General features: G+C 35.7%; 1 pseudogene; it reads right to left on the reverse strand.

Annotated features, from left to right (window-relative positions):
* Positions 1-22503: 22503 nt before the first annotated feature.
* LOC150049193 (GTPase Era, mitochondrial pseudogene) lies at positions 22504-23707 on the reverse strand (annotated as a pseudogene).
* Positions 23708-25563: the final 1856 nt, after the last annotated feature.

Below are 25563 nucleotides of genomic sequence, written 5' to 3' on the forward strand. Positions count from 1 at the left end.
ACCAGTCATTAACAACTGTGGACAATTGTAATGAAAACATCATCAGGCTGTTGAACAAAATTTGAGTTTAATGAAGTTAATAAATAAGTGGTAATCCATTAGATAAATGCTTGAACAAGCAGATTGAAGATGAAAAGGAAGAACATCAAAAGTTTAAATGTATCAAGGAAGAAATTAAAAAAATATGCATATCAGTATTTGATAGCTTGCAATTTACTAACCCAAAGTAATTTCATTACATTGGACCAGTGTCCATGGTTTCTATTAAAATTGGCAGCTTTTACACACAGGACCATATATTGCTTAATTATTAGATACATTGACATCATTAAAAGGCTGAAAAGAAATTGAAGGATTCTTTAATGTTAAATTTGTTTGGGTTGGAACTATAGCTCAAGTGGGGTTCAACACCACCTCATGCTCAAGGTCATGTGTCCAATCCCATAATCACTAACACACACACACACACACACACACACACACACACACACACACACACACAATCCTAAAACCAGAATTCTCTCTGTAAGTATACCCACATCCATTTAAAAACATGGTCAAAGAAAAAGGATCTGAAAATGTGTCACATTTCTGACTGAAACTCCAACTGAAGATGAACAAGAGACATTTCTAAATCTACTATAATAGGTGAACTGACTAATCCAATTATGATGCTGTAAGGACAATATAGACATATAATATCAAATGATAATTTTATGAGTCAACATGAATTTGATCAGCAATAACGTGACTGTTTTGATAGGTCTCTCACATTCATGAAGAGATTTTTCTTGGAATTAGAATACCATTTAGCCCTCTGTACTCAAATAAATTGACCATAGGGAAGAACTATCAACACAATCCATGCCACATATTTTTCTAAACAATGTTAGTCATTCATATATCTACTCAGCCACATTTTGGGATGAATGTTCTCTGATAATATGAAACCATTTTGGCTAAGTTTGACTATATGGAATCTCATAAAAAGTAAATTTTAATACTGCAACAAAGGGCCATGTGTAAAAGATAGAGCTTATTTTAAGGAGGGAAAATACTTTCTAGAATGATGGGAATGGTTAAGTTTTCAGGATTCATATGATTTTAAATAACAACAGAGAAACATGAAAATAAATCCCCAAGACCAAAGATACCCATAATTCAAAATAGGATTTCATTTACTGTATCCTTTTCTTTTTTTCTTTTTGCCAGTCCTGGGCTTGAGCTCATGGCCTGAGGACTGTCCTTGGACTTTCTCAAGGTTAGAGCTCTACCACTTGAGCCACAGCACCACTTCTAGCTTTTTTCTACGTATGTAATACTGAGGAATCGAACTTGGATCTTTGTGCATGCTAGGCAAGCATATTCTCAGTAGACCAAACTCCCGACCTCCTGTATCCTTTTCTTGCCCTCCAATTTTTTCTATTTACATTTTATATTCAATTTCTTGTTTGTCTACTATTACTCATGCTTTACAGCTTTTTTGGGGAAAAACTACATTTAACATCACTTTTATATATATCTATCAACAAAATAATATATGATGTATATTTTCTCAGAATTGTACAGGGACAAGGGATTTCTGTAATGCAGTTGTTATTAGGACTACGAAGACAACCTACCATTTTGCGTAGAATTAAGCTTTTCAGGCATCTCTTTGAGTTGATAGAGCCTGCCTTATTTAGAATAGACTTTTAAGACAGATAGTCATTGTACTATACCACAACAGATCATTTAAAACATTCTAAATTCACCATATACTGTGCCAAAATAATCATTGCATCACTTGAAAAATATATTTGTCATTTCTATGAAGGTTGTATGTCTAAATTCCTAACCTAACAACAACAACAAAAATAATGATAACACAAGGAATTCACATCCAATAAAATTATCAGGAATTTAATTGCACACCTCCTCAACAAATAGCATAGTTAATGAAAAGTGGCAAGTTAGACTAAGCTATTAGAATATCTATTCTAGCTCCTGTTGATGTGTTGAATTATATTAATTGATTTGCGTATGTTGAACCAGCTTTGCCTCCCTGTGATGAATCCAGTTTGATCATAGTGTATAATTTTTTTGATGAGTTGTTGTAGACGGTTGGCCAGTATTTTGTTGAGAAGTTTTGCATCGATGTTCATCAAAGATATAGGTCTATAGTTCTCTTTCTTTGATGAATCTCTGTCTGGTTTGGGGATCAGGGTTATACTGGCTTCATAGAATGAGCCTACAGAGTGGGAGAAGATCTTCACCAACCAAACAACGGACAAAGGCCTCATATCTAAAATATATCAACAACTCAAAAAATTGAATCACTCCAAAACTAACCTCCAAAGTAACAACCATCCCATTAAAAAATGGGCCAAAGACTTAAAGAGAGTCTTCTCTGAAGAAGAAACAAAAATGGCCTATAGACACATGAAGAAATGCTCAACATCTCTGGTCATAAAAGAAATGCAAATCAAAACAACTCTACGATTCCACCTCACTACAGCTAGAATGGCCAAGATCAGAAAAACGAATGACAACAGATGCTGGAGGGGATGTGGCCAGGAGGGATCACTACTACACTGTTGGTGGGAGTGCAAACTCGTTCAACCACTATGGAAAGCAGTGTGGCAGTGCCTCAAAAGGCTAAACATAGAACTCCCCTATGACCCAGCAATTCCACTACTTGGCATTTACCCAACCACCCAGAAACAAGGACATACTAAACCCACTAGCACAACAATGTTCATTGCAGCACTATTCACCATAGCAAAGATATGGAACCAACCTAGATGTCCCTCAGTTGATGAGTGGATCAACAAGTTGTGGTATTTGTACACAATGGAATTCTATGCTGCTGTCAGAAAGAATGACATCGCCCCATTTGTTAGGAAATGGAAAGACTTAGAAAAAATCATATTAAGTGAAGTAAGTCAGACTCAAAGGAACTTAGGCTCAATGGTTTCCCTCATTTGTCATAATCAGTAGAAACCTTGGGCTCTACTAGCAGAGATCTGCAATAGAGCAAAATCTTGATACATAAGGACATATAATGTGAAGCTAATTGAAAGGACCTCCAGGATTCTGAAACAAAAGCCATATAATGAATGATTGTTGTCCTTAATGTACTATGTTGTCTCTCATCTCCTTTGCTGTCCCTTGGTTATCTCATATTGGTATAGTATCTCACTTTGTTATCTGATATATTGAACTTATTTGTATTTGGATATTTGAAATTTGATAGGGAAGGGGGGAAAACCAAGACGGGTGGGGGATACGGGTACCAAGACATGTGAAAGGGTATCAATGTATGTGAATTAATGCACCTTCTATCTGGCAAATATCATGTAACCCTTTTACTAATTACAATAAAAATAAAATAAAATTAAGAAAAAATCTGTCTTCGTGAAACACATCAAAAAAAAGAATATCTATTCTAATGTGATTCCATATGTATCTTATAAAACATTAAGCTTTTGTAGTAGCTCTGAATAACCAATTTATCCACCTACTCATTATGTATACTCTGAAAGCAGGAATTCATAAGCTTGCTATGGTTATCTAAAATTTGACTTGCACAGGATATGAAAATACATATAGACACCCCAAGAAATGGGAAAGCATCAACCATTTTTTGCTTATAGACCTTGTATATCAAGCATTAATTACATATGAACCTTGAAATCTGAAATAATAATGAAACATTTTCCTCACATACAAACATAAATTGGAGCTATTTTTACAATCTGAGACAAAAAGTATTATTTGCAGGAAAATATACATATAAATGTCCAGATTCAATTTTAGACCACTATCAAACATGAATGAGGAACATACTTTTCTTGACTAAGTTATCAAATCCTTTTTATTTTTAATGAGAATTTAGAGCCTAAGTAAACACTGATATTTTTCAATTAACATTAAAGGATTGTTTTCTTTAAGTATGGGGAAAACTAAGTAGCAAGCTAATTAGAGCTCATTCTAGAAATTATGGATAAATTTAATATGTTTACTGGCTAGGTAAAATAACTGATCATATTAGTACTGAAGGAGAAAAGTAAAATCTGATCATTTCAGTAAATGTCAAAAACAGTGCCACAGATGAAGACGTTTTGGTTCTGAAAATTATACAGAACTACTCTAGCAACAAATCTAGCACATAATTTATAAGCATATAGTTTACAATGATTATAATCTTGGTCTTTTGACAAGTCATACATTAAGTGAAACACAAAATATATTCTCTAACAATAAAATTACAAACATAACTGAAAATGTAAAACATCTCAAAACTAACCAATGCAGCTCTAATTCAAAAAATGAGGTGGTATTTTCACTTATACACTGAAAGAAATCAGTGGTATAGGGTTCATGAAATATGGTAGTATTTTTTATCCTTAGAATATCCAGTAATGCCTGAAAAAATACTGAAGGATCAACAGCCAATAGATTATACTATTAATAAAATTAATTACTTTCATTCATACAAATTGTACCCAGTAATATGATACATAAAAATAATTTATTAATAGCATACATTTAAGAATGAATCTTAAATCTTACTCAGTGAAAATATGCAAAATCTGTATAAGAAACATTATAAAGGAATCTTGAACAAACTGATATCATTAGTAGTAAATGAAATGAGATGACTTGTTTGAATTTCCCTGGGAAGACTACCTATTAAATGGGAATAACAATATTTCAAGGCATGGGCATGGTGAAGAACACACAGTGCATTTTGAATCAGGTTGATGGAGATGGAAATAATTTGAGATCAGAATAACAGAGAAATGCAACACAGTTGTAGGACAATAATGTAATAAGGATCATATTACCTTCCCCAAATGAGTTTCCTCAACAAAAATCATGGACAAATATCATCACTGGAGACAAATGGGACCTAAACGGGACAGTTTTCAGAACAGCTATTTGACAATAGTGTAAAAATTAGGAATTCTGGGCCAAGAGTTATAAGTGTTTAATATCTGTGTCTTGGATGTTATCATTAATTTCCTCTATAAAAACGAGCTGAAATATATTGCTAAAATTTTACCGATGAAAAGGAAATAGTTGATCTAGGGATTCTAAGTTTCCATCATTTATGTTTGCAACCATGATCTTAATTTCTGTATCAGAATAAGATTTGTATTAAGAAATGATAAAACATTAGTACAATAATCCAAAAAGCAAATATGAAATTATAACATAATTTTTAATAATTGCCAAAATATTTAGATACATCCATAGTTATATGCTAGGAGTTAGTTCAATGAATTATTTCCTGTAACATTTTATTCATTGCACAGGGTAGTTTGTTTACTTGGCGAAACTCTAAGGAAGCCTTTGGCTGAGATTTTTGCTGCAATTCATGTGTTGACGTCACAATCTGAAGTGTTGTTCACTGAGATTCAAGAGGTTTCTGAAAGAACAGAATTGCTCTGGGCATTCCCCATAAACTCTGTAATATACTGCGCTTGATTTCCACCTAAGACCTTAGATGTCCTGGTAGCTGCTAAGCCTTTTTCACTTGTTAGAGAAAAGACTTTGTAGATGGCATAGCCATACCTTTCTTTGTTGTCCTAGTGTGATTTGGCCGTGTTCCAGAGGTTATTGATTATAGTTCCTCCTCTATATCATCTAGGTCCTCACAGGGCTGAGAATATGAAATTAAACATTTCCAGAATACAAGGCTCCTCACAAAACTAAACTTCCTTTCAAGTAAGTGACTTGGGAATAGCAATATATATATGCATATATATATATGCATTTTCTAAAACAAGGTGATCAGTAACCAAAATAATGGAATCAATAATAAAACAGTATTATATTATTTTATTGAATATTTTATTGTATTATTTTATTGAAAATATATAAGTTATAGATAGAATTTTGTGAGTGGGCATACAAAAATATTTGAGATATTTTTTGTGAAACTTTGTTAATTTCATACATATGAATGCATGCTGTGTGGTTATAAATAAAAATGAGGTGCTTTAAGGCATTTTTTAAACCAATGACCCATGCTATTCAAAGACTAATACAGTCAATTGATTTTATGTAAGTAGTTTTTTGATTAAAAAATACCTATAGCTAGAAAACTAAATATTTTTTCTAATTTCAGAGCTAACCCAAAGAAAGAAAAATACTTTGATTGCTATCAGCTTCAATTGTATAAGGAGTCACAGGGCAGAATGTGTAACAAACACGGGACCCACATCACTTGCACAAGAGTGGAGAGAGCTAGGACATTTGTTATCAAATCTATTCTGGTGAATTATGTAAAAAGCCACAATAGACTTCAAATTCAGTTCCACAATGGCATTTACATTGGAGCCACTTTAAATTATATTTAAAGGTGTGGGAAGAGGGAGAGTCTACTTAGCACGTGTGAGTCCTTGAGGATCAATCTCCATCACCACAAAAGCATTTTAATCCAAAATGTTGATTCCAATTTTCTCTAGTGAGGAGATGACTCTCAATTTGCAAGAAAATATTTTGCTTTATATTGTGATGCTTTCGGTTGATTTTATCATTATAACTTGCAAGGTCATATACCTACTTTTAAAATAAACAAAAATGTACATTACTAATAAAAATCTGTGGAATATCGGCTATTAATGTAAGTAACATTGGCCCATCAGCTTCAGATATTTTTATGAGATCCCCTAAAGTTAGCAACAGTAAGCCCTCTATATGAAACAACTTTTTCAAGGGCCCAAATCACTAAATTCTATGTCTTTCCTATGTGTAATCTGATAGATATTATGGACCTGCACTGAGAACCTACATCATGCCAGGAAATGATGCCAAACGTTGGGATTTAGGATAGGCATGCTTCCTTCCCAATCACAAGGTATTTCTGACCTCAGGAAAACAAGTATGAGAACATATGGTTATAGATTTAAAAGGGTAAAAGTTGAAGAATAGATACATGAAGAATATTCATATTTAAATTGTGAAAAAGAATGAGATGATTTCAGAGAAGTTTGAAAAATATTTGGAATTTAATGAAGGGGAAAAAATTCAGAGACTAATGATAATGTGGAAGTCCATTCTAACCAGAGTGGTTACTTTGAAATCATGCCATTTTTGGACATAAATACCAGGAAAGTTAAGTCAACATACAAGACAGCTATCTGTACCTTTATATTTATTTTCGTAATATTTACACTTGTTAAGCAATGGAATCAATCTTGGTACCCAACAATCCAGGAATGATGAAAATGTAATACATGTGGTTGCAGGGTCTCATTAAGTCATAAAGAAAAACAAAAATTATGAATAAAAGGGTAAAAAAGAAAATTTTGGTCATATGTTGGAAAATGGGTGGATCTGGAGATGATCATGCTGAGTAAAATAACATAAGCTGAATTCAGAAAGGAATAGACTGCATGAGTCACTAGAGATATAGAAAGAGCAATGAAGTCTGGTGAATTCAAACATTTGATGGTCCATTTTCATATGCTTTTGCTAAAGGTTCCTTGATGGGTTTTATTAGTTAGTTCAGTTTTATTTGCTAACCATTCTAATGGTGACTCTCTGTTCTATTCATGTGTTAAAATCTTTTGGCCAGTGTGTCACTTAAGATAGACCAGCCCTATGGCTGCTGGGAGGTTCTACTTTCATGCCAATGTGCCCATACTTGGAGGGTTTTCTGTAATTATCCTCTGCCTTCAGCATTTTCAAACAATTCAGTCCTGAGTTTTATCAGAGTGGACAAGCATGAAATGAATTTTCTATCATGGTTTATGAACACCAAGAAAGCTCATAGATCAGTAACATTAGAAGACAATGAGCCTCATGTTTAACCTCTCCTTTTTTATTGAAGCAGGTAAATTTCTTTAAGGCATTATTTACTGTGATGTACTGAGGACAGCAATTGTCCTAATTAACGGAACAATAGCTCTTCTCTACTTTAGATGACTCTCTTAGATAATAAATAAATGCATACATAAATAGATAAATGAAATCCTTTTATTTAGCTTTGTAATTTCATCTAGCTATTATATTTGCCTCAATACTAAAGGAAGTGATTTCCCTTTCTGAAACAGCTAACATTGAATAGTGCCTGCTGTTTATTAATTTAAAGACTAGAGGAGGGTGTGGGGGAGGGAAATGGGGACAAACATGAGAAGGGGTAGCAATGATTGTTAATTAATTCACCTTCTATCTGGTGAATATAATGTAATTACAATAAAAAATAAAATTAAAAAATAAGTTATTTTAATTTGAGAATATTTTAACAAGTTTCTATGCAAAATGATAGTATGAATGATTATCTGTAGATAATTTGTCAATCTTGCAAATTAATACTTGAAGGATGTATAAATGGAGTGCCTTCCCACAATGCTAAGATATAACTATATTGTCAAATTCCCCATATCCTCAGAATTCACACTACTTTTACTTTACATATTTTTATTTAACAACACACTTATTCAGTGATTGAATGGATAGAAGTTTAAATGGTTATATTAAGAACCTAATAAAAGGTATGTATTTATGTCTCAATGTAACTTTTCAAGGAAAATTGGGATAATAGTGAGGTTTGTACTATAAACAAACAGTTCTTTCACATTCTTTAATTTAAAGTTTTATTTACAGAATATACTGTGGCAACCCCAAAACACTGGGAAATAAGTCTTTCAAACTAACATGCCCATCCACACACCTATTTAGTGTGTGTGTTTGTGGATGTGTGTGTGTGTGTGTGTGTGTGTGTGTGTAACAGTAAGTAACTTGAACTCAGGGCCTCAATACTGTTCTTAAACTTTTTTGCTCAAGGCTAGTGCTCTACCACTTGATCCACAACTCCATTTCTGGCTTTTTTTGGTGGTTAATTGGAATTAAGTATTTCATGGACTTCGTGCTTGGCTGCCTTCAAAACCACAATCCTCAGATCTAAGCCTACTGAATAGCTAGATTATTGGCTGGGACTACCAGTGCCAGGCACATTGACCAATTTCTCATAAACAGAACTTTAAAAACACATTTGCAGTGTTACAACACACAGTGAGGAACATTCAGTTAGAGATAATATTGAAAGAGTGCGAACGGGTCACTGCACATAGTTACTTGAAGTAAACCAACACTTCTATTTTCTGATCCTTTTGGTCTCAGGGGCTGCAGAAGGTTCAAAGATAATCTATAGAATCAAGGAAATGTTTAATTGTTCTCTGTCAGACTGAATGGGCCTTACTGCTCATTGTGCATATTCTTTTTTTCAGTAGCTTGAATTTCTGCAAAAGTCTACACAAGTGGGCCGGGAGTTTGGCCTAGTGGTAGAATGCTTGCCTAGCATGTGCAAAGACCCGGGTTCCATTCGGTACCACATACATAGAAAAAAGTCGTAAGTGGTGCTGAGGCTCAAGTGGTAGAGTTCTAGCCTTGAGAAAATCCAAAGACACTGTCCAGGCCCTGAGCTCAAGACCAGAACTGACAAAAAAATTAAAAAGTCTACAAAAGTATAGCAAATCTTTGAGAATCCAATTAAGGTGATTAAGTATTCTGCAAAACCACTGTGCACACAGAAGACACATAATTGCATGTGCATCTTCTGCCAAAGGATTCCCCAGATTATAAACCAGGATGTGTCTTAGTGTGCTTTTTTCAGCCATGTATGCAACACACAACTATTCTCTTTGCCATCTTTGTTTTCAAATTTAGAAAAAAAATTTTTTGGGGGGGGGGTCATGAGGCTTGAACTCTGGCCTGGGCACTGTCCCTGAGCTCTTCAGCTCAAGTCTACGGCCTTACCCTTGAGCCAAGCCCCACTTCCCATTTTCCAATGATCAATTGGAGATAAGAGTCTCTCGGTATTGTATTGCCCAGTCTAGCTTTGAACTTTGATCCTCAGATCTCAGCCTCCCGAGTAGCTAGGATTACAGGTGGGAGCCACTGTGCCCGCCCTCAAATTTAGATTTTTTTTTAACTCAGTAAAGATCATGCATTCTTGTTTTTTGTTATTGATTATTTTGTTGTTTCTTTTGCCAGTTCCAGGCTTGAGCTCAGGGACTGAGCACTGTCCTTGGGCTTTCTCAAGGCTAGAGCTCTACCACTTGAGCCACATGCAACTTCCGGCTTTTTCTATGTGTGTAATACCGAAGAACTGAACCTGGGTCTTCGGCATGCTAGGCAAGCAGTCTACCACTAGGCCAAATTCCCAGCCCCACAATCTCATTTTCTATCTAATATAATTCTAGAGTAAAAACAGTTCAGTGTAGATTTCTTACAGAAGATGGAAATTGTTATGGTCATTTAAAAGCTGTTTAAGTATTCAGTAGCAAAAATTCTTTGGTATATGTTTTTGAGTGAAGCATATTAGAACACTTAGAAATCCCTCCCAACATTCTAAGATAAAAACTAACCCAATAATACAAAACTACAGCAAAGAAATTCAAGGAGCAACTTGGAGAGACTGAATTACTACCTAGGAATCAATATTTAATTCATAGGAATCAATGTTATGTTTCTTCTGTTTTTTCTAATGAAAAAAAACACTAGATAAAATAAAATAGCATGAATAATGGAAATATACTAAATGGATTTTTTGTCTCTGAAACCAGCACTGGGCAGAACGTTCGATTTTTGAACTGGTGAAACCATGTTTTGAGGTGATTGATATTGTGACTTTTTTTCTCCAACTACTGATCATCTTTATAGACTAACGAGCAAATAATAAAAAAGTTGTGTGTTGTGGATTGGAGTTGAGTAGAAGAAGCATTTTTTTTGTTAGGCAAGTACAGAGAAGCTTGGTCTCTCATGCACTGTATAAGTGAATGAAAAATTGCTGTCTTGGATAATAGCATTAAAGATTCTTTAAAATTAAAACATATTTATTATACATCTGATTCAAACAGCAATCTATACTCCTGAATATTTATCTGAGTAAAAGAAAAACATATGGACACAGTAAGTGATTGTGCGAACTTATTATTTATAACAAGCACAAACTGGTTATAAGCAATATATCCTTCAATACTCAAGTAGTTACAGTCAATGGCAATGATTTTTGTGTGTGCACATGTGAGTGTGTGTGTGTGTGTGTGTGTGTGTGTGTGTGTGTGTGTGCACAGTCCTTATCCACGAGCATGGGATATCTTTCCATTTCCTGGTATCCTCTGATTTTTTTCTTTAGGTTTTTATAGTTTTCATTAAATAACTCCTTAACATCCTTGGTTAGGTTAATTCCAAAATATTTTATTATTTGGGGACTATTGCAAATGGGATAATTTTCTTGATTTTTCCTTCTGTTGTATATTGCTGGTGTACAGAAAGGCCACTGACTTTTGAAGATTGATTTTGTATCCTGTCACTTTGCCAAAGTGGTTTATTAATTTGGAGGAATTGGGAGTGGAGTTTATTGGGTGGGTCAGGTAGAGGATCATTTCATCTGTGAATAGGGATAGTCTTATTTCTCCTTTCCCCTATGTGGATCTCTTTGATGTCCTTCTCTTTCCTTATTGCTCTGGCTAATGGTTCCAGTAGTGTATTGAAGAGAAATAGAGAGTGGGCATTTCTGTCTTGTTCCTGATTTTAAGGTAAATGTTTTTAGTGTTTCTCCAATTAGTATGATACTGGCTGTAGGTCTGTCATATATGACTTTAATTATTTTAAAGAATGTACTTCCTATTCCTATTTTCTCTAGTGCTTTCAACATTAATCAATGCTGTATTTTGTGAAATGCCTTCTTGGGATCCAGAGAAATTATCATATAATTCTTTTTTTTTGGAAAGTTTTTTTTTATTGTAATTAGTAAAAGGGTTACATGATATTTGCCAGATAGAAGGTGCATTAATTCACATACATTGATACCCTTTCACATGTCTTGGTACCCATTTCCCTCCCCCCACACCCCCCCACCCATCTTGTTTTTCCCCCCTTCCCTATCAAATTTCAAATATCCAAATACAAATAAATTCAATATATCAGATAACAAAGTGAGATACTATACCAATATGAGATAACCAAGGGACAGCAAAGGAGATGAGAGACAACATAGTACATTAAGGACAACAATCATTCATTATATGGCTTTTGTTTCAATATCCTGGAGGTCCTTTCAATTAGCTTCATATTATATGACCTTATGTATCAAGATTTTGCTCTATTGCAGATCTCTGCTAGTAGAGCCCAAGGTTTCTACTGATTATGACGAATGAGGGAAACCATTGAGCCTAAGTTCCTTTGAGTCTGGCTTACTTCACTTAATATGATTTTTTCTAAGTTTTTCCATTTCCTAACAAATGGGGCGATGTCATTCTCTCTGACAGCAGCATAGAATTCCATTGTGTACAAATACCACAACTTGTTGATCCACTCATCAACTGAGGGACATCTAGGTTGGTTCCATATCTTTGCTATGGTGAATAGTGCTGCAATGAACATGGTTGTGCTAGTGGATTTAGTATGTCCTTGTTTCTGGATGGTTGGGTAAATGCCAAGTAGTGGAATTGCTGGGTCATAGGGGAGTTCTATGTTTAGCCTTTTGAGGCACTGCCACACTGCTTTCCATAGTGGTTGAACGAGTTTGCACTCCCACCAACAGTGTAGTAGTGATCCCTCCTGGCCACATCCGCTCCAGCATCTGTTGTTATTCGTTTTCCTGATCCTGGCCATTCTAACTGGAGTGAGGTGGAATCTTAGAGTTGTTTTGATTTGCATTTCTTTTATGACCAGAGATGTTGAGCATTTCTTCATATGTCTATAGGCCATTTTTGTTTCTTCTTCAGAGAAGACTCTCTGAAGAGGAATTTCAATTCCAAACTTTAGACTCTATTACAGAGCTATAATTATCAAAACAGCTTGGTACTGGCACAGGAACAGGCCTGAAGACCAATGGAATAAAACTGAGGACCCAGATATTAAACCACAGACCTATGGCCACCTAATCTTTGACAAGGGAGCCAAAAAAATAGAATGGAAGAAAGACAGCCTCTTCAACAAGTTGTGCTGGCAGAACTGGTTAAGCACCTGCAGAAAACTAAAGCTGGATCCTTCTTTGTCACCTTGCACTAGAATTAACTCCAAATGGATCAAAGACCTGGAGGTAAAAGCTGACACACTGAAAACTTTACAGGAAGGAATAGGAGATACACTAGGCCTCCTTGGCACAGGTCGAAACTTTCTTAATAAGGACCAAGAATCACAACAAATCAGAGAAAGGCTGGATAAGTGGGACTGCATTAAACTGCAGAGCTTTTGTATGGCAAAGGACATAGCTAGTAAACTAATCAGGAAGCCTACAGAGTGGGAGAAGATCTTCACCAACCAAACAACGGACAAAGGCCTCATATCTAAAATATATCAACAACTCAAAAAATTGAATCACTCCAAAACTAATCTCCAAAGTAACAACCATCCCATTAAAAAATGGGCCAAAGACTTAAAGAGAGTCTTCTCTGAAGAAGAAACAAAAATGGCTTATCATATAATTCTTAACCTTATCTCTATTAATCTGTATTACATTAATTGAGTTGTGAACATTAAACAAGCCTTGCATCTGTCTTGGTCATAGTGTATAATTTTTAAAATTTGTTTCTGGATTTTGTTGATTAGTATTTTATTGAGGAGCTTTGTGTCTGTGTTCATTAGAGAGATTGGTCTGTAGTTCTCTTTTTTTGTTGTGTCTTTCCCTGGTTTGGGGATGAATGTGATACTGGCTTCATAAAATTAACTTGGGATGGCTCCTTCTGTTTCCATTTCAAGATTATAGGTATTAACTTATCTTTAAAAGTCTTATAAAATTCTGCAATGAAATCATCTGGGCATGGACTCTTTTTAGTTGGAATGTTTCTGATTGTTTCTGCTATTTCATTGCATGAAATCAGTTTGTTCAGTTGACTTATCTCTTCTTGGTTCAATGTGAACAGCCTCTGCTTATTTTTTATTTGTTTTTACTCATATATTTTATTGTAATTAATAGAGGGGTTACAGTTATATTTGCCAAATAGACGGAACATTGCTTCACACACATTGATACCCCTTCTCGTGTTTTGTCCCCATTTCCCTCTCCCACCTCCTCCCCTCATCTTGTTTTCTCCCCTTCCCTTTCCTATTTCAAATAAACAAATAAACGTATATATAATATACCAGATTAAAAGTTAAGATATTGTAACAATATGAGAATAACCAAGGGACAACAAAGGAGATGAGAAATAACACAGTGCATTAGTAACAACAATCACACCTTATATAACTCTTATTTCCATATTCTGGAGATCTTTTCATTTAGCCCCATCCTATATGGCCTTATGTATCTAGGTTTTGAACTATTGTAATCCTCTGCTAGGAGAGTTCAAGGTTTGTACTAATTTTTTTACTTATAAAAATCATCTATTTCATTTCCTTACAAATGAGGTGATGTCATTCTTTCTGATGGCAGCATAGAATTCCATTGTGTATAAGTACCACATCTTGATCCAATCATCTACTGAGGGGCATCACAATAGCTCAAAACTGTGTACACAAGATCATACAGGATGAGACTAAATGAAATAAACTCTAGGTTAATGACACTGTGGTGTATCTTTGTGATTGCGGTTCTTAATGTACTATGTAAATACTTCTGTTCTCTCTTTTTCCCACTTATGGTTAATCTCATGAAGTTACTGTATCTGAATTTGTATACTGGTATACTGTATACACACTTATTAGTTTATTTTAGATAGGGAAGGGAAGGGCGAAAACAAGATGACTGGGAGGAGGAGGGGAGAGGAAATGGGGGACAAAAACATGAGAAGGGGTACTGTTGGAGAAATAATGTACCCATTACCTGACGAATGTAACTATACCTATGCTATACATTATCCCTATAATAAAATACTATTTTAAAAAAACTATCCATTTCTACTAAATTTTCCTGTTTCTTTGAATATAGTCCCTGGAAATACTTATTCATAATGGACTGAATTTCTTGAATGTCAGTGATGGTTGTTCCCATAGGATCTCTAATCTTTTTTATTTGAGTGTCTCCTCTCCTTTTTAAAATTAATCTTGCCAAGGGTCTACTGATTTTGTTTACTCTTTCAAAGAACCAGCTTTTTGATTTATTAATTTTATGTATAGTAGATTTTATTTCAATCTCAGATATTTCTAATTTTATTTTTGCAATTTCTGTCCTAGTTGTTTTAGTTAATTTTTTCTTTCTTTGGTAGATGAATTAATTGTGCTTCTTTAGGTTGTTTACATGAATTTTATCTGTCTTTTTAATATGGTTCCTATTGTGATAAATTTGCCCCGTAGGACTGCTTTTGCTATGTCCCACAAGTTCCTTTGTAATGTATCTTCATTGTCATTGCATCGTAAGAAGTTTTCAATTTCTTCTTTGATTTATTCTGTAACCCAGGTATTACTCAGAAGTGTGTTATTCAATTTCCATGTCTTTGAGCGGTTTTTACCCTGTACTACGTTGTTTAGAACTAGTCTGATACCACTCTGATCAGATAGAATGCAGAATAACAGTCCTCTTGTATCTGATAGGTTCTTTGTGTTAAATATTATATGATGTATTTTGGAGTATGTTCCTTGGCTGCTGAAAAAAAAATGTGTACTGTTTTACCATTGGGTGGAAAACTCTGTACATCTGTTAAGCCCAGTTGAGCTATGGTGCTCTCTACTTTTAAAGGAATGGTTTAAATGCACAAAAACTTGAATGGAACACATATTGATGTGAATGGAATAAAATTCACTAGTTCCCCATGATTTTCTACTGTATGATTCATAGAATGCTCATGTGATGTTCTTATAATGTGAATGTGTAGACATGGAAAATAGATTATGACTGCTGGGGCTTCAGGGAAGTAAGAGGTGGAAGTGAATGTTGTCTTAAAGTATCAGTTCCCCCAAAATATGTTTCTAGTTTTATAAAATGTCAAAATAGTAAAACAGTAATAACTACTTAAACCAAACTAAACTAAAACAGTTCACAAATTTTGACACAAGAACTGAAACACTAAATGCTGTTCTTTTCCTCGCAGAATTAAAAAAAATTAGACAAAGCACAGAACTATTTTTGGATAATGTAGAATTTTAAATTATTATCCATGAGAACTTATCTCAAATTATCTGCAATTAGAATAAACAATTACAAAAATGCAATTAAAAAGAATAATTATATTTTTATATCAGGATATGCAATTTCAAGTTTTACTTTAACATGCAGTGAATAGTTCTTTTTGCTCCTTTTTTCATTTGATTTTATTAGCATATATCAATTGTACAAAGACATTTTCATTCTGTCATTCTTATACAAACATACAATGTATTCCATTAACCTCAACTTCTCTGTCATTCTGTTTTGTATGCCTTTCCCATCTTACAAAGGTCACAAAATTTCACTGTTCTATTTTCACATGTGCAGGTAAAGTACTTCTGAAAGTGTAATAAGCGAATATGATCAATGCAAATAAAATGTATAGCAAGGAAAGCCAGAGCAATTAATTGTTGCTGAATCTGTTATCAAAGATAGTGCTAGGAAATGCAAACACATTTGAGTATATGTTGCTGTAGGTCTTTGAAGCTCCTCCTAAATTCATGTAGAATTCACACAGTTGCAAAATGATATGGTGGCATTACTTGTAGTCAGTGTTACTACCAAAAGAAAATACAAAAACAAATAGAAATGTAACCCAGGGAATCTCCACCTGGATCTGGCAAAGTATAGGATCAAATATAGGAGAATATTTTGAAGTGCCAAGGTTGGAAAATTATCAGCTGAAGCATCAAGGAAGTAATTTAAAAGTGATGCTTAAGTGAACAGACAATTCTCCATGTTTTTTAAAAACATTGCGAAGAGAATGAAAAGACAAGCCAAGAATTGTAAGAATAGTGTTTGTAAAAGATTTTTTCACTACCATGTTATCCTATTCAGCATTTATAAATAAGAACAAACAGTATGAAAACAAAGAATCTGATTTAGAATCAGGCTAAATACCTTAGGAAATCCCTCATAAAAGAAGAGTTACAGAAAGCAAATAATATAGATACATCAGACCAGGTACCTTTAGAGAAATGTAAACTTCAAATATCAGAGAGGCAATGCTATAGACTTGTTAGAATGACCTAATTTCAATACACTGACATCAACACATTCTGTGAAGGTCTGTGGAGGAATCTCCCCTTAACTGCTGATGGGAATGAAAATGTTAGATTTGAAGACAGATGACAAGATGTTACAAACAACTCACATTTTGTCACATAGTCACACAATTATTCTTGATATTGGCTCCAAAGAGTGATAGTGTGGTTGTGTCACATGCTGCGTATGGATGCGTACCATAGCTTATCTATATTGCTGTAAATAGAAGTAATCAAATTGGACTCTCAAGCAGAACAAAGAATAAACAGGTTGTGGTATAGCTCAACAATGAAATATGAATTGCTAAAAAGAAATGTTATTAAGGCATGAAAAATCTCAGGGAAGTTAAATGTTTACCACCAAGTGAAAGAAACCATTCGACAGACTGGAAGAGGTCACTGTATTGCTTTTAAAACTAAGCTATTGGAAACTAACAGTAACTGCTATCCAATCAGCTCAAAATGCAGAAATCCAAAATCAAAGCTGTCAATTTCCAAAAAGTGAAGCAGAACTTGAATTTGACACTAGGGGGATTTATTCTTCTTGTACACTACAAAAATAAATTAAATGAAATAATCACTTTCAGTAGATCAATAAAAGAATTTGTAGTTAAGGAAGACAATACAGAAGTGACTTTTAAGTTCAGACTACCAGGTACTTGCTGTAAAAGACAGATATGCAATGTAAATGACATACTCCCTTCATTTTTCCCAGCAAGGATATCATAAAGTTCTGAAACTCTGTTAAGCCAGTATGAGTTAATAATTTATATGAAACTAAGGTATATTTGTTCCTTTCCTGATTATTTTCAAATTCTGCAATCTATTCTTTCACAATAGGCATTTTATTTTTACTTTTCCCAACATGTCTATTTATCTTATTTGAAAGATTTTTTTTAAGTTTATTAGCGTTACATTGATTTTATTCATTACTCAGTGGTATATAAAAACAAAGATGTTACTAAAGGGAGTAACATATGGTATTTCTATGCTGGCATAATGCCTTATGTAATCAGATCAAATGTATTCATCTTCTTAAATGTTTCTCATTTCTTTATGAAATTATATCAAAATTTTCTACTAGTTTTTGATGTGCAGTTTATAATTGTTTACTGTATCAATCCTGCTAGGATATATCACATTTGAACTCTGTATTATGTTATAGCATCTTATTATCCATTGATGGACCTTATTTGTTTTTTTTGTTCTTCTATTTATTAAAATTTCTGTGAGGAATCTTTTTGTACAGCTGTGCACTCTAGAGCTTTACCGACACTAATGACAAAATAGGGTCTATAATTAAAATGCCCTTTTATACATGCTTATCATTTCTTGGATTAGATTTCATTAAATTGATTATCAAGGTTAGGTTTGCTTTTTATATTTTATGTGTCACAATAGGCTAATCTTACTCAAATATTAGAACTATGCTTATATTTAACAGTGATGTCTGTTATTTTTTTCATATATTTTTTATTGTAATTAATAGAAGGGTTACATTATATTCACCAGATAGAAGGTGCATTATTTCACATATATTGATACCCTTTCTCATGTCTTGGTCCCCATTTTTTGATGTCTGTTATTAAAAGATACAAAATTGATAATTCATTTTTAAAAAGTTTAGGCCGGGAATTTGGCCTAGTGGTTAAAGTGCTTGCCTAGCATGTACGAAGACCCGGGTTCTATTCCTTGGTGCCACATATATAGAAAAACCCGGAAGTGGTGCTGAGGCTCAAGTGGTAGAGTTCTATCCTTGAGAAAGTCCAAGGACAGTGCTCAGGCCCTGAGCTCAAGCCCAGGACTGGCAAAAAAAAAAAAAAAAAAAAAAAAAGTTTGTCCCTCTCCATAGTCATCAGTGCATGCTCTAATATGACATGTATGACTATCAACCATGTGTAAAGAGGAAAGTTAGTGGGAAATTTTTAGGATTGTACAATCTGTTAAAAGTTTCAATAGGGCTGGGAGTTTGGCATATTGGTAAGAGTGCTAGCGTAGGATGCACAAAGACCGGGGTTAAATTCCTCTGTACCACATACATAGAAAAAAACCAGAAGTGATGCTATTGCTCAAGTGGTAGAGCTGTAGCCTTGAGAAAAAAGCCCAAGGACAGTGCTCAGGCCCTTAGTTCAAGTCTCAGGACTGGAAAAAAATGTTTCAATAATTCTTGGTACCAGAAGAAACTCAAGGACTGTTATCAATAGGAGTCTCAGGAAAGAGCAATGTTCCCAATAAACAAAAGTGTAATAGTTTTACGTCCATGTTTTCTTTCTGATCTTGACATCTATAATTATTACAGTGCCCATCATCATGGGGTAGCATGGAAAAGTTATTCCAAATGTGTCACGCCACCTGAAAAGGTTAATTTTTAATATGATGCTTTAGAGTCTGTCAGTTTACTGCTGTTTTTGACTGTCAGAAATAAAAACGGAAAAATTATTCAGATGATTACTCTGTGTAAATGCAGTCAATAATTTTTTGGAGCCTACTTGTTCAATGTCACCTAAAATGGAACTCCTGTCATGACTGTCATAATTACTTGAAATTTATGTAAAATTTTTCTTCTCAAGGAATAAACAACTCATTCTTATAAGAACTTAAAATGGTCAAATTATTCCAATTTGAATTCATGATAATGATCGGTGATGTATTTTTGAAGAAAAATATTTAAACTGATAAATTATTATAACTTTTCTCCCTGGAGTTAGAATCTATTAACGAAGTACATTATGTCATATTTTAAAAGAATCTTCCAGATTTTTGAAGTGATATAAAAGAAGTGAAATATTGAAGATGCTCCCAATTCTAGGCCTATACAGATAGTAACAGGAAAATAAAAGAGAGAAATTAACATTAGTAAGAATAGACTACCAAAAACTTCAGGCAGAATATGATGATTTCCCTACCACACGAAGTCTTTTGTTTACCATATTTGAGATTCAATACTCTCAGTATTCTGATTACTGTCCAACAAAGCTGTGATCAGAACTACACGCTTTACCGTGACCGTCAAAAAATTTCAACAGGACATGTCTACTCTATTTGAGCTAGCTACCATAAAAAATACCCAAAACTGAATAGGATATAAAAAGTAGAGATTTATTTCTGTCAATTACAGAGACTGAAAAATCCAAACTTAAGACAATGGCAAACTTGATGGTGAGGTTTTCTCTGCTTCTCAGTCAGAGCCTTCTCATTCAGCCCACATAAGAGAAGGAAGGGGACAAGACATTTCTCTTTGGTGTCTTTGAGAAGAACACAAAATACAAACTTTATGGCTTTGGATTCACAATGCACTCACTTCCTTAGGTGACATTTCCTAATGTAGTCCTCTTAGAGGTTATGATGGCACACAAACATTAAGACCATACAAGAGGGAGATAGGAGGAGGGGGAAGGCGGGGTATGGGGGAATAGAAATGGTTAGAATTTATTTTAGTGGCTACCTCGTACTTCTCCTGTGTGACAGAGCTGTTCCTAGCAAACAAACCCAGGTTATCTTCTTTTGTGGAATTCTTCCCGATGAGATAAGGTAGACCATTCAAATGTTATGATTCATATATTTGGATCTTACCTTATCACACAATTATCTCTAGGTACCAAGTGAATAAAATTTCTACATTTTTCTCAAATAACTGATTACTTACACTTTGAATTGTGGAATAAGTTATTTCTTGAGCAGCAAGTATGCATTGATTCCTCTCAGATATTTTTTTTATATTACAAGGGATTTTGAACTTGTGGGAGAAGCTTCTGATTTGGTTTTGGATTTTTGTCAGTTCAGGTCACCTGGAAATGCTAAAGATTCAGAGTAGGAAGCAACTTGCTGAGACAATTTCTGGTGGAAGACAGGAAGAAGAGGTATGCTGGGATGGATGTAGCTCTTGTTAAGGCCTTGGTGTAGAAGGCCTTGCTGCAGATCTGTTATGTAAAAGAAGACAGGAGAAGTACTGAAGAGAAAGGATGCAAGACTGAGATGCAGAAAAGGTCAGCACAGGCTTGAGGAGCTCTAATGAGGTTCCATCTTGGGCAGAAATGCCAGAACCCAGCAACCCCCATGTGATTGGCTCTGGCCTGCAGTGGCCCTTAAAAGACACCGCAGTGCATTCCTATGGGTGGAGGTTATCACTGCTGGTGCTCTCACACAAGTGGAGGAAGTGGCTACTGGAAATTTCCCACCCATCCATGCATGACCAAGTACTTTCTTCTTCATAAAGTTCCTATGTGCTGATTGCCACTGTTGCATTTCTTCATTTCCCCATGTATTTTCATTACAGAGAGAAATGACTTGTGTCCTTCTCTTTGTTGCTTTCTTCCTTTTGTTTTTTTAAAATTATTTTCACCTCTAAAACTTACATGTGTGCCTAATTTCATTCATTATTTAATCACTGTATGTACTTAGCTCATTTACTCTGCCTATATAAGGTAAGATAGAGCTACAGATAGATAATGTATGCCCTTTGTAGAAATTTCAACGAGAATCTGCACTTGTATCTGAACAGAAGGCCCAGCTTATTAAGGAATATTTCTTTGATTATTCCTATAAATCTGCATGCATCTAGTATACACTGTGATTCACTGGTAATCAGCAATGCTAAACAGCAGTTCAAGAATATTGGAACTCTCTCTCTCTCTCTCTCTCTCTCTCTCTCTCTCTCTCTCTCTCTTTCTGTGTGTGTGTGTGTGTGTGTGTGTGTGTGTGTGTGTGTGTGTGTGTGTGTTTCATAACTTTATTAGCACCCAAGACTGGGCAGATGGATGGGGTTGGAGGGATCAAGGCCATGGGGGAATGGAGCAGTGTCTCTATCTTACTCAAGACACAGGCATGTGTGCCCAAGGCCCATGCCTGGAATTCTATCTATTCAGGAAACTGGCATGTGAGGACCAAGGTTGAAAGCCAGCCCCGGTAGTCAAATCTAAGAGATTCATCTCCAATTAACCAGTAAAAAGCCAGAAGTAGAGATGTGGCTTAAATGGTAGAGCAGCAGTCTTGAGAAAATCATGTTAAATGAGAGTGTGAGGCCCAGAGTTCGAGCTCAAGTACTGGCACACTGCTCCCCAAAGAAATATGTTTTATACCACTTAAAGATGAAGGGTCTGAAGAAGAGAAAGATCTCTTCCTTATTACCAATTAGCATCTCAGGGCAAGACTCTGGGTCCAATGTGACCTGCAGAATGGAGTTACAGCTTCCAGTATGGGCCCAATGTCTGAGACCTATCAAGTTGGGGGACCCGCAGAGGGATACACAGTAACTGCACTAAGGCAGGTTCTTTACCCCAAAGAAGACATTGCTGGGATTGTGCACACTAAAGACAGGCCAAACGGTGGCTAATCAGTGTTCATATTTCTCACCAGGCCCTGCAGGCAGTTACACTTTGTGAATCCTGCAAACAGCTGGAGCTGGGATGCTGGGAGAGAGGCAACAGAAGATGTTCACTTGAGAGGTTTCACAGAGAGGCAGATGTGAACGTGACAGAGGAAGATATCCATGAGGGCCCGGCTTACTTCCTGGGCAATTTGGGAGACCACTTGGCTCTTTACCAATCAGGATTCTCACATGGGATTCCTTGAGTACCAGAAGGTTCTGTTGGATCACCGGCTCCCCACTTGATCCTTCCTCCCATCACACTGTAGGGCACCTCCTCTGGTAGATGCTCTAGGAGCTTCTCTTGAATTCTGTAGACACAGCTCTCTTCAGATGTCTAGTTAGTAAGACTTCACTATGGTTCTCCCCAGGCCCTGAGAGGGCCTGTGCCAAGAAATATTGCTTTAGTGTGTTCACATCCACCTGCGGACAACACAAAGATCTCCTGGAAATGGGGCCAGCCAATACTCTGCATCTTTCCTACAGACTGTGTGTTTGAATCTGAGTCCTTAGCTGCTGGGCTGGGACAATAGATGCCAGGATATGAGCAGAAGGCCCGATTTATACTGAGCTTCTTGCTGTTGACGATGCTCCAGGAGTGCTGACTTCTGCTTCAAGGAATCTACCTTGTTCAGGACAAGGACACTTGGGTGCTGGGAGACCTGGGTCAAGCCCTGGAGCTCCTGGGTGCTGAGCTGATTCCGAGTCCACTTATGTGAGACATCCACAAGAACTACAACAAGATCAGCGGATTCCATGCTCTTCCACGGATCTTCCAACAAAGAGCTCTGCAGATGGAGCCTTTTCTGTTTCACGGGACTGATGATGCCACGTGTGTCATGCAGAGTCACCTGGGCCTCTTTCTCTGTGATGACACCCAGGGCTTGGCCGCGAAGGATGTCAATGTTCTTGAATACAGGGAACACGTTTCTGCGCAGCAGCCGTTTGGAAAGCATTGACTTCCCTGCATTTGGGACTCCCAAGAGGCCCACTAGCAGGCCCCAGGAGTTCTCAGGTATGTCAGGGCAATGAACCAAGCGTTGATCCTGCTCATCTTTACACATCGACATGGCTGGGATGCCGAGAAAGTAGTCCAGGGGTGAGCCTTGACCACAGTGGTGAGAGGCAGGAGCAGAGAAAGTAGTGCCCACAATAAAAGACACCCGCCTCCTTTGACAGACTAGAAGGGAACGGATTGGGGCCAACCATTCCTTTTCAATCAAGACCCTGCTTCCAGACCCCTAAGACCCCTGGAAAGAGCACAACTCCACATCAGCGGGTGGATTTTTTTTATATAATCTAACACAAACAAAATGACAATCATTTCCTACACCAATTTTGCTTGGTAATGTCTTTTAATTCCAAAGATCCTTGATGAGAGCACTCTAATCTTGCAAAATATGGATAACGAAATAGAGCATATTATCATGTGCTGGCCATGTTTATCTAACAGCATATTGTCTTATTTCTTTAACTGGACAGCTAAAATAGCACATTCTGGTTAGTATTTTTTGCCCTATTCCCCTTGGTTGCCTGTGATTACTGTTATCTATTTGGACTTCATTTGTAACATGTTTAAATATTATTCTTTTGTGAATAGTAGAAAAGAAATTTGGATTTAGGATCTGTAATTGTTATGAACATTAAGACCAAAACAACAAAGATTTTTAAAAGATGTTGACTCATCAATACATGGTGGATTATCTCTATCTTTCCAGAGATTTAGATAGTAAAATAATAATTTAGGAGTAAGAAAGAGCTTAATTTTTTTTCTGCTGAGTAATCAGTGGAGATTTATGTGTCCAAGAAGCAGAGAAATGTAGAGTGTGATGGCTCGTGGCCTGAGGCTCAGCTTCCACCCTCTGTTGATCAAGGGTTCCTGTCTGTTAATTCTGTCTGATGTTTGAAAAGTCTTCCATGAAAACTGAGAGGATACATATATATATATATATATATGACAAGATGAATGAAGAGAAAAGAAATACAGTAGCAGACAAATAGAACCTCAAAGAGAGAGATAAAAATGGAGAATACCATGGGCATGAAATAGAACCATAGAAAAGCAAGAGGGCAAGATCAGTTCTGGCCTTTGAAAGGCAGAATGCTACCTTTCCAGTATTCTATCTGAGGACATCTTGGAGGACGGAACTTTCTTTGCTAAGCCTTATTAACTATGTGTCCTGGAAAATGCTTGTGATAATGGATGGCATATTACAACTACCCTATGACTGCAATATAATATTTAGCATAGTAATGCTAAATGGTGGCAGACAATATTTCTTGGCACCTCTGAGCAAAGGGGATTAAGTGAGTTGACTGCTTTTCCACCATTTTTACATGGCAGTGCACACACAAGAATGTACAGATACACACACACACACACACACACACACAAACACAGATATTGAAGGGTCTGCTGCCCTTTTGTATGTTAGAGAACACTGGAAATAAAAGTATGTCACACTGTTAGTAGCTCTTAAAATGTATATTATTTAAGGCTATTGCATAGTCATTTACCCTAGAGGTGTTTGAAAGTACCCTGTTATCTAAAATGTGCTTTTCTGTTTCCACAATTCTTAAACTAAATGGCAGACAGATTGTTCAAGATATGCTTCTAAGGAAGAAGAAGTCAAATTTATAACCACCTATTCAAAATTCTAAAACCTATAAGTTTTGAAAAACTGAACACAACGTGTAACTTAATCACACACACACACACACACACACATGCACACACACACATGTGCTCCTATTGGTTTCTGCCACACTTTTTTTATTGTCCAGATAATGTACAGAGGGTTACAGTTACATTCACTAGATAGTAGGTGCATTACTTCTCACACATTGATACCCCTTCTCATGTTTTTGTCCCCATTTCCTTCCCCCAACCCAATCCCAATCATCTTGTTAAGCACCTTCCCTTTCCTATTTCAAATGAACAAATAAACATATTCAATATACCAGGTAACAAAGTCAGATACAGAGACAATATGAGTTTAGCCATAATGGCAAAAAAAGAGAAAGAAATAACATAGTATATTAAGAACAACAATCACAAAAGATAAAGCTCTTGTTTCCATATCCTACAGCTCCTTTCACTTAGTTTCATCCTATATGACCTTATGTAC

The sequence above is a fragment of the Megascapheus bottae genome, chromosome 20, assembly GCF_031878675.1.
Source record: "Megascapheus bottae isolate mThoBot1 chromosome 20, mThoBot2.hap1, whole genome shotgun sequence".
NCBI classification, from domain to species: Eukaryota; Metazoa; Chordata; class Mammalia; order Rodentia; family Geomyidae; genus Megascapheus; species Megascapheus bottae.